Source organism: Nanorana parkeri, unplaced genomic scaffold (genome assembly GCF_000935625.1).
Source record: "Nanorana parkeri isolate BGI_ZX_2015 unplaced genomic scaffold, ASM93562v1 scaffold1384, whole genome shotgun sequence".
In the NCBI taxonomy this organism is placed as follows: domain Eukaryota; kingdom Metazoa; phylum Chordata; class Amphibia; order Anura; family Dicroglossidae; genus Nanorana; species Nanorana parkeri.
Window position 1 is genome coordinate 341,514 of NW_017307652.1, and position 12,064 is coordinate 353,577.

Genomic DNA, 12,064 nt, shown 5'->3' on the forward strand with positions numbered 1-12,064 from the left:
CCTGTTTAAGGCAGGGTGGCTACACTACCATTTGGTCTGTTAAATATACCATTGAACATGCTTTGCTATAACCATTCAATAAGTGTAAAAATATACCTGATGATCTTGTCAATAATTCTCAGCTGTCCTCTGCACACTTCCTGTGTATCTCAAGGAGTCAGATTGGCCCTTCTAGTTGTTATCTTGGACTATAGAATAATTGTGTGTATACAGGTGTAGAGATGAGGAGAGTTTAGGTAGTTTAACAAAAAGGCAACTGGGCAGGGATTATACCACTCAGTCCACAAAATTGCTGTGTGTTTTCAGCCCGCAACAGGACGTAGGAGCTAAGTGCATTTCTGGCACATTAACAGTTTTTTTTTATACTTGCAGGGACTTTAAAGCAATAAAACAAAGGGAAAATGCATAGCGAGATGTACAGCATATTATTTATTTCAGCATTGTGCAGTTCTTTATAGAGCTGCACTCAGACCGGGAGACGGAGGGGCAGCACTAGGAGACAATCAAGTATGTGGCATGCAAATATACTGACACGAACATGCTAATAGGAGGAGAGAGCAAAGTGTGAAAGGCATGACCTCATCAGTGTGATGCTGCTAACTCACTTTTCCATTCAGCAGACAGTGGTGTGGGCAGTATATTGTTTAATTGACACAGAGAAAGTAGTACCATCTGCCAGGCTGTGCTGTGTAGCAGGTCTGTGTAAATTATAGGACTGAATGAACAGAAATGCATTATTTGGCAGGTAAAATAGCTCCCATATACCTATTTCTGTGCATTGAGAGTTCAGCTTTAAATGTTAGATTATTTTGTCCAATTGATCGATGTTTATAATGAATGCTCACTACGTGTTTCCCCTATTACAGAAACCCAAGCGTACAAACAGGATCATCACTGCCAGGCTGCTTCCACATTATTTACCTGTGAAATCGTATATAAACGGTGCGCATTTCATACTGTGGCTGCCCTTTCCGATTATTAAATGTCACAAAGAAAAGGTTAAAGCAAACGCTACATGGTATTACATCTCAGAGCATTGTACATATAAATTGTATTTGTGAGCTCAGAAACATTTCAGATTGAAGCTTGGCCTCCGTTCTGTAATATTTACTGTAAGACATGTATTCCGGGTTCCCTCCTGGAGTTTAGCTCTGCACTGAACTAGATGGATCAAACATATCGAGTGAATGGGAAAATTCTTCTCATGCCACGCCCCATGCAACTGAATTTAAAGCTGAATTACGGTCAGCTTGTTAAAACAACATTTGGGTGGCCTCTTTTCTCTGTATATTATGGGTCCAATGCGTATTTAGTCTAGGGCAGGGGTATCCAAGCTTCATCCCTCCAGCTGTTGCAAAACTACAAGTCCTATAAGGCATTGCAAGTGTCTGGCAGCCACAGGCATGACTCCCAAAGGCAGAGGTATGGTGGATCTGTAAAAAATAAGTCAAGGCAACTGGACTTGCTGTATTTTTCTTGAGGACGTTTCACTGGTCATCCAACCAGCTTTCTCAATTCAGAATTGAGAAAGCTGGTTGGATGACCAGTGAAACGTCTTCAAGAAGTATACAGCAAGTCCAGTTGCCTTAACTTATTTTTTAATAGGGACATTATTTGAATGGGGACGGTCTCCTCAATCTGGTGACTGTCCCCAAATTGGGTGGATGAATGTAGGGCTGCAACAACTAATCGACGAAGTCGATTATAATCGATGACTGCTTCACAGACAAAAGGTATGTTGGGATTTGCAGTTTCACCACAGCCGGAGGGCCAAAGTTTGCCTACCCCTGGTCTAGGAGGATGTAATATAGAGTAATAAGAATCTTATTCCTCGCTACACCAACAGCTGGCACTTTTCTTTGCTTCAGCTTCAGCCCGTGAGGAAGTGGGCGGGCTCTCAACATCATCACATAGGATGCAGGACCGCTGGACATGTATTGTACATGATGAAGTTGGCACACTTATTCTGTGAGTTTCACCCAAAGGATTCCTGCAGGAATCCTTTGGGTGAAACTCACAGAATAAATGTGGGAATCTGCGGGAACTATATCATACTATTGAGTCAACATGGGCCAAAATCAATTGGGAATGTTTTACAGAATTCCCTAATCAACTCTATCTACATAATGCAGACTTTTTTTTTTGCATACCTTATTTTTCTTTTCTTTCCCGGTCTTCTCACAGTGGCCATTTTAACTAAGGGCAGATTACTAGATCTTCATTTACTTCCTGGAGCTCTGGCACATGTAAATAGGACATTTGACCCTCAGCGGAGGAAAATGTCTTTCCCCAAGATCTTATGAGATTACAGATGAGATTTCCCAGCAATGCTCTGCTGATGAAACCTTCCCAGGATGCAATGTTTGGGCACATTACATCATTGGTGCCAAAGCAGACCAGAAAGAAATTGTAAGTAAAATAAAAAATATGTGTAGCTAATGAATGTAAGATGATTTCATATCAGCATGCAGAGCTGTATGCTGATGTGATTTTTAGTCAAAGGGGGTAAAGGTTCACTTTAATACAGTGGCCATTAGGTGTGTATAAGTGATATTAAAGTAAAAAGGATTTTATCCTATTTGAAATGCTGATGAAATCACTTACAATGGATGCTGCTTCTTGATGTATAAACGTTTGTTTCCTGCAGAATCAGCTGATCCCCTGAGCACTGGCCCTGATATCCTGTTTTAGGGCGGTTCTCTGCAGGGTCCTATGGAGCCACTCTTGCGTGTGCTAGTAAGTAAACACAGTCACAACAAGGCAAGCCACTCCCCACTCCTCCTTGCCCCCCCTCGTCTTTCCTCCTCCAAGCTAATAGATGGATGGCTGCTGGAGACTGCTCTGTCCCTGTGATCTTGTACTGGACCAGACGTTCAGGGAAGTGGATCTGAGAGAGCTGGAGCTGTTTGGAAAAGATGACTGTAAGTGTTTGGGTGTACACAAAACAGAAATGTATAGGGCTTCCTGAGATGAGAAGAAGAAACCACAATAAGATCAAACCAGCTTAAAAAGATTTACAAAGTTTTACTAACATAGAAAACAATCAAATACCCAGTAAACGCCCATAAAAACAAATCACGATTGTTTGCAGAGGATTATCAGTCTTGAGGAGCAAGACTAAACAATTATGTCCACATAGACAAAACCCATATGGTGTCCAACACAAGATGTTGAGGGGTGATTTCACCAATGTTCATAAATTATTCCGTCACCGCTTTGTCAGGAAGGTGAGTGAAGTAATTTGCACTCAATTGAACAATCATCTAGTAAAACCCAGTAGGAAATGCTGCCAACCCAAACAAGGAACCCTCAGGCACAGAGAAAAGGTAGAAACCAGGAGAAGCAAGCCTCTAGTCTCCTAGTAGGGCAGACGCTGGTGTTATTTAAATACAATGGCTCGTTCCCCTGTACATCTTCATTGTGTGACACTGATATACTGTAGATGTAATCCGTTGTCTGCAGCGCATGCCGTAATTCCCGCCTGCTAAGTGTTTGGACAAAAATGTAAAGAAATACTTTGATGGGCAATGTAAATTTGTTTGATCTGGATTCATTATTGGATTGAGAAAAACCTTTAAGAGTTTAATACTAGTTTAAATAAACAGCAGTAAGTTGATTTTCTCCATTACCAGTAACATGTTTGTGTTGTTGTAGTTACAGAACAAGTCCTAGAATTTGGTAGTATACCATCCATTGATATGCAACGTTCAGACCGATAACATTGTGTGTAATGTTATGCTGCCATCTAATGTTACAAAGCAGTAATGCAGCAACAAACCTGCTTTTCTACAACTGATACAGAACAATTAAAACAGGGGTATGCAACTTCGGCACGCCAGCTGTTGTAGAACTACAAATCCCATGAGGCATTGCAAGAGTCTGACAGCCACAAGCACAACTCCTAAATTAAATAAATGTTCAATTAGACCATTTACTCCTAGAGCTGGTCAGCTCAGCAGATTTCTGTGAATTTCTAGTAAATCATGAATGCAGTTTATGGACACACTAATTATATAGTTTTTCAAGGGACAAAATGGGCTTTGATGTGACATATGCATATATAAATTCTTATTTTTTTTTATAAAAAAATGTTTTAAAACCCAACTTTTTTTTTACAGTTTTGGCAATAATAATGTGTACATAATTAGTGTAGCTAACAGAAAGTAATTCAGAATAAATTATTTTATTTATCCTGATTTATAGGGTATATCATGTCTGGAATTTCAGTTTATTTTGGAAGTTATAGGCCACAAAATACAAGGAGTACATTACAATTTTAGATTGTGGTAGCCTCCTCGGCACTATATTTTCTTTCTGACATTTTAAACTTTTGTTTAAAATGTTTTAAAAATGTTAAAAGCTGTATTTTTATTTTTTTTAAATAGGGGGCACTAAGGGGTCATTTTTGTATTTACAGGAGCTTTGATACTTAGTATACAGTAGAATACAATATTCTCCTCACAGATACTTTGCAACAGTTTGTAACACACAACCAGCTCACAGCTGACACAGTGAGCTGCTCCCGACTCTGCGGCTGCGGCGGCTCTGCAATCACAGTGATCAGCTCTCACTGTGATCACAGAACTGTGACTACCTAATCTGCTGTTGAGGGTCTGCCGGGAACCATAACCACTGCCTCTGCAGGATTGGATTCACAAGGCAGCAGCCAACCGCAAGTATTAACCCCATCAGTTACATATAGTTACATAGTATTTGAGGTTGAATAAAGACATTAGTCCATCAAGTCCAACCTATTAGGATCTCATTCTAGGAGTACCCGTACCCCTGTATATTACGGTCCCTTAAGAAATCGTCCAAAAGTTTCTTGAACAATTCCACATTATTTGCTGAAATCACCGCCTGTGGCAGTGAGTTCCAGACCCTAACTGATCTTACTGTGAAGAACCCCCTTCGCACCTTGTGCTGGAATTTTTTTTCCACCAATTTTAGGTTATGGCCTCTAGTTTTTGTAACGGAGTTAATTTTAAACAGTTTATCGCTAATGTTGCTACCACCATTAAACATTTTGTACATGGAAATCATATCCCCCAGTGACTGTAACTAGCAGGGGTGAATGAATTACTACTGTGGAGTGGGGGAGACTACTACTTACTACTGCTATTTCATATGATTTATTTAAGCTTATTCATCTTATATTGTATTGTGGAGAAAACATAAAGAGGTGCTGCTATATCTACTAGGTTAACTAGCCCGAATCACTGCTTTGTACTGTGAACATAACATACAAACCTGCTGTGGTTGCTACAGAGTTCAACAAACCTTCCATGTATTAATTGCTAAGAGAACTTTTCAATCCTGATCGGGTACTAGTGGCAGACTCCAGTCATTTAACTAATTCTGTGCTGAAAGGGGAGAATTCAGGGCTACTTCCTGTTTCATTTGGAGATGGTGCGCTGATGCATTAAGATTGAGAGGCAAGTTAAACCATTGCCACTGCTTACTCCTTGTCCCGAACACGTGACTCAGAACGTAGTTCCGCAGCTGAGATCCATCTCCCACCTTACAGGGTATTACACACATGTGACTAGGACAGTGGTGGCGAACCTTGGCACTCCAGCTGTGCCAAAACTACAAATCCCAACATGCATCTGCCTCTGGGAGTTATGTCTGTGGCTGGCAGAGCCTTGCAATGCCTCATGGGACTTGTAGTTCCAAAACAGCTGGAGTGCCAAGGTTCGCCACCACTGGACTAGGACATGTGACCATGCACATCATCTCAGGGGAAAATGGCTTTCCTTGAGATCTCATGAGATTTTGCAGTTTACAGATGAGATTTCCTAGCAAAGCACTGTGATGTAACCTTCCCAGGTTCCATCTCTCTGGCATGGGCCACATCACTAATGCCTAAGAGGACCAGTAAGTGGAGAAACAGTAGTTGTAAGTTTAAAAAAAAAAATATGTTTATTTAACTAATGAGTGTAAGATGATTTCATATCAGCATGCAGAGCTGCACCCTAATGTGATTTTTAGTAAAAGGGGGTAAAGGTCCACTTTAAGTGTTATGCTAGGGTTTAGGTAAAATGTTTTGGCATTTGGAAAGTTAAGTGGGGGGAATGTTTCAGTGTTAGGGACAGTTTACAACATGGGAATAGGATTTACACTTGTTGCTTCCAAGAGCTGCAAGCTGAGAATTACGAGGGTTGAAAACTAACCTACTCCTGCTGTAAGTAGCAGTCCCCAAAGTGCACCCGTCACAGCTCTGCATTGAAAGATATCAGCATTGAGCCATCAATGACAATAATTCATTATCAAACTTACAACCCCCAGCTGTCCCACATCCAGCGGCGGACTGACCATTCGGGCACGGCCCGAGGGCCCGCGGCCAGTAGGGGGCCCCATGAAAGGCTCATGGCACCTTAATTGGGTTGCTAGCTTCGCCTCTCCCCTCAGTCCTGCTGCCACTCGGCAAGTCGTCGAGCTCTGTGTTCCTCCGCACAGGCCTGTCACAGTGACATCAGCAAGATGGCCGTCGCCCGGTGGCAGCGGCGGCCATCTTTAAACCTGGAAATGCCCACAGGCCAGGACTTGGGAGCTAATTTTTACTGTATTAATACTGCAAATATTTAATTAACTTCTATGCAGCTGAGCTGCAACTACCTAAATGATGAGGCTCAGGAGGTTTCCAGCGGCATGGTTGGGAAGCCGTCAGGCACCTGACAGGCTCTCAGATGGCCACAGCCTTTGAAACTGTCAGGTGTTCAGTGGCTTCCCAGCCATGTCAATGGGAATCACTCAGAGCCTAACCTGCTGATAAGATTTGGGCATTTGCTGATGGGCCCTTCTGCTGAGCATCAATATGTTGAGGATGGCTGCCTTCCACACATAGTCACATTTTTAAGAAATATGACAGTGACTGGCAGCCATCTTTAAGTAGGCGTCGTGCATGCGCAGTGTGTCCCTGCCTTGCCAGACCTCTGGGTAGGGACGAGGAGCTTACTGAGCATGCGCACTGAGGAGAGACAGAAAGGAGGTGAAGAATCCGTCGAAGCAAGCAGTGGACGGCACAGCAGACAACGGAAAAGCTTTTTTTTTGTAAGTAAATAGTTTTATTATAAATGTACAGTTTAATGTCTGTTTTTGTCTTTTAGGTGGTGGGGGTCCTCTCCGCACACCTTACAGCAGTCCTGGCCAAATAAGAACGGTGGTGCTCGCAATGACTATCACGGATGGCACCGTGCAAAATACGAAGTAAAAGAAACAGGTCACCAGCACTCGTTTAGAATAAATATGTCCTTTTTTAATGGACAATTGTGTCACTACAATCAACAGAGCCGACGTTTTCGGGGCCGCACAGGGTCCCTTCTTCAAGGCAGTAAAATTGTGACCTGTTTCTTTTACTTTGTTTTTGTCTTTTATTATTTTAATATTCTGGATTTTGCTTAAAGGGACAGTAAAAAATGCTTTATTGTAGTTATGTATGATGCTTTTTGATAATAATTAAATGTGCTGCTGGTATACGGTATATTATATTGTATAAAAATAAACAATAAAGGTGATCAGCGCCAGTAAGTGTAATGTGGAAATAAGAGCTACCAAGCACTGAGGATATAACTAAATATCTGGAAAATGTGAAAAACAATATTGTGCCGAGCTAATAATCATACATATCTAATAAATTGAAACATATATACATGGATCACATATATGAGCCTTCAAACAAATGAGGCATTGTGGTTTAATAAGGAGTTGCGCTAATATTGCGCAACATAAAATTTTGCAACTACCACCATTTTATTCTATAGGGTCTTGGCATTCAGAAAATATATAATGTTGGGGGGTTTTAAGTAATTTTCCGGCCTAAAATGTGGAATATAACATGGGTACAAAAAATGAAAAAAAGGCCTCAGTCATGAAGGGGTTAATACAAAGCCTGCCGTGATTGGCTCAGCGCGGTAGTAGCTGAAGGACGGAAGATGGAGGACGCTGCTGAGATCCTGGACAAGGTAAGAGACTGTAATCCCGAGTGTGGCTCGGGGTTAACACTTATGGTACTGAAAATTAACCCCGAGCCACACTGGGGAATACCGCCAAGGAGGTTAGTAAGTGCATTTAAACATAGTTTTGGGCTATACTCGTCTTATACGACGAGTATAGCCCAAAACCTATATTTTTACACAAAAAGTGGGGGGTCGTCTTATACGCCCAGCTGTCTCATACGCCGGCAAATACGGTAGGTGGTGTTGGTATACTGTGTATTATACTGTATAGGTGATGTTGGTATACTGTGTATTATACTGTATAGGTGGTGTTGATATACTGTGTATTATACTGTATAGTTGGTGTTGGTATACTGTGTATTATACTGTATAGGTGGTATTGGTATACTGTGTATTATATTGTATAGGTGGTGCTGGTATACGGTGTATTACACTGTATAGGTGGTGCTGGTATACCGTGTATTATAATTATTTTTTTAACTTAATAAACATTTATTTTGAACATGTAGAGAAATTCTGTACCAAATGTAGGTGATGTGGGCGGTGCAATATGACACATCACACTCATGCTTCACTTCATAAAGTGATGCTCAAACTGTTGGCGCTATATAAATCCTGTATAATAATAATATTTACAATGGCATTGCAGGCTGACCATCATCTTCACATCACGCACAATTTATTCGTCTTAGTTAGGTATAGACTGGTACCACTTCTTGGTACTTCTCACACAGTGCTATTCACATTGCATTTAGTGGTAGGGTACAGGTCTCTACAAGTTGTTGCTTATTCTTCTTCTAGTCAAATAAGTTTGGTGCCATGACTCATTACCATCACACACGTGCAAGAAAGGCTTAGCAGTGTCAGCATTAGGATAGGTGACAGAGGATCAGAGTTAATGAATCAATCTGCAATGTCTGCAAATATTGTCTCATTCATCAGATACTTGATTGCCCCACACTTGTAGAGTGAAAGAACATGTAAACATTTTATTTTACATCTTCCTGTCTGCCCCAGCCATTCATCACCATGTAACTACCTCCAATTACCTGTGTCCCTTTTAATAGGCCTTTACGTATTGTGTTGAATGTGTCCCCATCTAATAAAGTGTAAGTTGTATGGAACAGGGTCCTGTCTTCCTCTAATATCATATCTCTGCACTTCTTTTCATTTGCAGCCTATAAACCACAGAGGTTTATAACTGTACAGCATTATGTAAAATGTTGGTGCTTAATAAAGGTTAACCATAACAATAAAAATCTGCAAATACTGTTGGGCAGCAAATACTGCTTCTGCTGTGTGTCTCCACACTGCAAGGATTAAATGCTCAGTAAGTTTAGGGGGATAAGAATAAGGTGAAGTACTCCTGCAGGCTTTCTACTTTCTGTACATTCAGTCAAGCAAAACCGCTCCTCTTTGCTGCTCAACCGGTCCCAGCATCCTGACATTCACATCCAGAGAGCATTGGAGAGTGGAGAAGACTTTCGAGATAGTAATGAATAAGGTAATTATTGTGTTTATTTCTATCCCCGTAGAATAAAAAGACAATCATTTTATCCCTTGTAGTGTGCTAGGGTACTACTGGAAGGTTGATTTTTACAGTAAACCAGAGCTCGGTTTTAATTTGGCACATTTAGGGTATTTGGTAACTAAACATCTTTGGTGATTAGGAGCCCCAGTTATAAAGTAGCAGTATATGGCCTTACTGGACTCAAAAACAAGTAGGAACGCCATTCACGCCCAGGGCAGCCATCAGAAATTTTGGGGCCCCTTACACGGCTTTAGGCCAGCCCCCCCCCACCGCGCTGGGCTCAGGGCTGAGCGACGCGCTGGGCTCAGGGCTGAGCGACGCGCTGGGCTCAGGGCATCCCCCTCATGGCTGCCCTGTTCACACCAATCAACCATAGCAGAGCCTTCTTAAAACAGAAGGCATTTACATGTTTCGTTTCCATTACAGATCCCCCAAAAATAAGGGGTTTATTCATTTTAGGATACTGGGCATGCAAATCATTCTTTCATGTGGCTAACTGCACATCCAGGACTGCTGGTTTATAGTACATATACTCACCATGGCAGTGACATTAGCTTGTAACAACTCGGATGCAGGGATTGGTGTGACCAGTTCTATGTACGTACTTGGTAAAGCAATACAAAATATTTTATTGCTATATACAAGCAGGAAATAGAGATTTAAATCAGGACACTTAGCACAAAGGTTAGTCATTAAATTTTAAGTACTTTCCTGGCACTTTTCTGTGTATTGTTAGTTTACCACATCTTTAAGAGTATGTAAAATTCTACATTTACTGGAATGCTTGTAAGATTTAATAAAGGTCACATAGGACTTTGATGTATGTGAAGCACTTTCACAAGTATAATAATGTGCTAAGTGCTTGGAGTCATGTGACATGCTGACTGACTAACTCATAAACGCGGCTGCCGCATGAGTCATTCAAGTCTTTCATTACCATGGTCACATATTTTACATATGAGCTTAAACCATTTTTGAGAAAAGTGTTATCAAGAATTAAAAGGAGAACATCAGGCAAATTTCTATAGTCAGGCTATTTATCTATTGGTTTCCTTTCTCAGGAACCCCTTTTTTATTGTAATGCTCTTTCTTGCCATTTTCTGATGTGTAAAGTTCCCTCTTTGTCTTCTCTCTTGCTCTTCAGGCCTTCCCTCCATTTCAGTTTGTTTTTGTACCCTATACTTTTCTCCCTATCTTTAACTACTCCAGTCTGAACCCAGTGCCAGTGCACTTCCTTATACACGACTATGCCAAGGCACAGTTGTGTCTGTAGTCTTATAGCTTGACATCTGCAGGGTGAAATCATCGCACCCACTTCTGCCTCTCATGGCTGATGTTTTCAAGAGATTTGGAGGGCTTCATGAGATTTGCTTATATTGCTCCTGTGTCGCCCATTTTTCTGAGGATATATAGTGCAAGTATCTCCCTGCTTCCATCACCAGATCAGCAATCATTAGGGGAAGCAAAGCCCTTTTTTTTCTACCAAAAAGTGGCTACCTCCACACACAGTACTAGAAACACGAGATTTCGCTGCACTCCTTACCGGAACGTCCAGGAGACCCGGGCAGACGGGTGGGTGCTTGTAGTTACCGCGGACTGTTGCTAAATTACTCTTATGGTGTGCTGGTGACATTATTTCTCCATTTACCTCCAGACACAGTGCAGAACAAGACATGGTAATTCCGTATTACAGGCAGTAGTCCCTTGCCATTTTTTTGGCCACAGCTTCCATAGGGAAGCTCTTTTTGACCTAATGTAATTGCTTTTTTGCCTTGTTTCAAGACCCTACAGAATATAAAGATTGTGGGAACATATACAATGCCAAGATTAATTTTCATTCTGCAACACAAACATATCACCCAACTGTCCCTTGTGTGGAGGGACTGTCCCTCTTTCCTCCTCAGTTGTTCCTGTTTAATCTGACATACAGATATCTATGAAAAGGTACTTTGTAACTACCAAGAGTATAATTCTGCATTAAAACCTTTATCCAATCCCTTGATTATCTCAACTGGGGGTGTGGCAGAGATGTTTCCATTGCCTAAATACATTGTGGTGGTAGATGCCCCCCTTTCTTGGCTCAGAAACCATGCAAGTATAAAAACAATATATATTTACTTCCATTCGTGAAAAGCTGTATCTATAATATCAAAACCTCTTATCACTAAAAGCATGTTATATTTTTTTTTCCAAAGCGAGTTTTACTGAAAGCCCCATTCCAGTCTTCTACCCACTCCGCATTAATTTCTAAAACTGTGTACATACATTCCAGGTATGTTCAGTTTTGATCATCTTCTTTTCTTTCCTTTCCTTTGGCAGTGACCAGTCCTGAATGCTGCACAGAGTGTGTGAGCACCTTTTTTCTGCAAAAACGTTTTATGAGCTCGAGCTGACTGCATGGCACACCTCCAGGGGGCATGCCTGACTCCTTGAGCTCACAGGAATTGGGTTGAATGATGTGGGATATAATTCAACCTGCAAAGGGAGTGGCGCTGGACTACACAGGAGGATGAAGGGTGCAGTCCTGGAAAAAGAAGAGGGTGTGTGTTGCTTTTTAAACTTTTTTTTCTTTTCA